This window comes from Petaurus breviceps, unplaced genomic scaffold (assembly GCF_028583685.1).
Source record: "Petaurus breviceps papuanus isolate PSGF00001 unplaced genomic scaffold, PetGlider_PUasm1.0 175, whole genome shotgun sequence".
Classification (NCBI taxonomy): Eukaryota; Metazoa; Chordata; class Mammalia; order Diprotodontia; family Petauridae; genus Petaurus; species Petaurus breviceps.
In genome coordinates, this window is record NW_027185764.1 from 60,462,222 (window position 1) to 60,463,802 (window position 1,581).

Below are 1,581 nucleotides of genomic sequence, written 5' to 3' on the forward strand. Positions count from 1 at the left end.
ACCTCATTTCACACACTGGCTATGTGATACTATATAGGTAGAATCCATAAAATTGGTAACTACTTTTGTTTGAGAGTTGAGGGAGAACAAGTCAAAGATAACACTAAAGTTATGATTTTGGGGAGATTAGGTAATTGTGGTAGTAGAGACAGAAATAACCAAGTCCAAATGAAGCATGGGATTGGGGGAAAGATAGTAAGTTTGGTACAAACAAGTGAATTTGAGTTTGCTGGTGGTGTAGCTGTGTAAAGAGAACATATAGATAGTTGGAGATACAACATCTAAGGTGTGGAACCTGGGTGATTGGGAATAGGGACCAGAAGGAGAAGTAGATTTTTTTTTGGGGGGGGGAAGCAGCCCAGGTGTATAAATGTTAAATTTGAAGCATTGTTAGGGCATTCAGAAGCAGGATGACTTTAGTGGTAAAAGAATATTAGATTTAGAATCAGAACCCTGGGTTTGAATCTTTAATTTCACACTTTCTAGCTATATGATTATGGGTAACTTATTTAAACTCAGTAAACTTCAAATTTCTTACTTATAAAATGGGTCATTGAGAGGCATAGTGGATACAATGCTGGCATCAAAACTAGAAAAGTCTGAGCCAAAGTCCTACCTTTGACACATAAAGACTATACAATGCTGGGCAATTCACTTAATTTTTCAGTGTTCTAGGCAGCTCTTTAAGACTATGAATTGTTTTTTTTTTTTGGCCTTTATTAATTTGTTTGTTTACTTTTATTTTACAAAATTCAGGGTGGTTTTTTTTTTTTGTTGCTTTTTTTGGAGGGCAGTTGGGATTAAGTAACTTGCCCAAGGTTACATGGCTAGTTTTTTTTTTTTTTGTGTGTGGGTGTTAAGTGTCTGAGGCCAGAACTCGGGTCCTCCTGACTCCAAGGCCTGGACAGCACTTTACTCACTGCACCACCTACCCACCCCTAGTTTACAAAATTCAGTTCCACAATCTCTTGAGTTTCAAGTTTTCTCCCCGCTCCCCCCTCCCCCACCATGGCAGCATGTAATCAAGTATAGAATCTGCAAATACTTTCACATTATACATTAGTCAGGTTGTAAAGAAGGATTGTAACCAATGGAATGAACAATGGGAAAGAGGAAACAAAAACAAGAAAAAGAAAGAGAGCAGGTAGTTTGCTTCAGTCTGTATTCAAACTGTGCTTTCTAGTTCTTTCTCTGAATGTAGACATCTCTTTCCATCATGAGTCTTTTGGAGTTGTAAGACTATGAATTGTAAAGAAGGTCCTGCATTTGTGCTTCTCTGTATATATATCTGGGTTATAGGTTTTAATGCTGGCTCCATTCTTGGATTTTCTCTCCTATCAATTCTGGGTAACTTCATCTCTTACCAAGCTACGCTACTCTGGGAGCTCTCCGACTTTTCCACCAAGCCCCAAGTCAGGTACCTTCTCCAGCCATCCTTTTCAGCTTACTTTTGTGTTTTGGGTAAACTCCTTTAGTGAAGGAACTGTCTTCCTTTTATTATATTTGTATCCCTGGCACACAGTAGGTGCTTAATAATTGTTTATTGACTATTATTATTGACTGATGACAATAATTCTATTC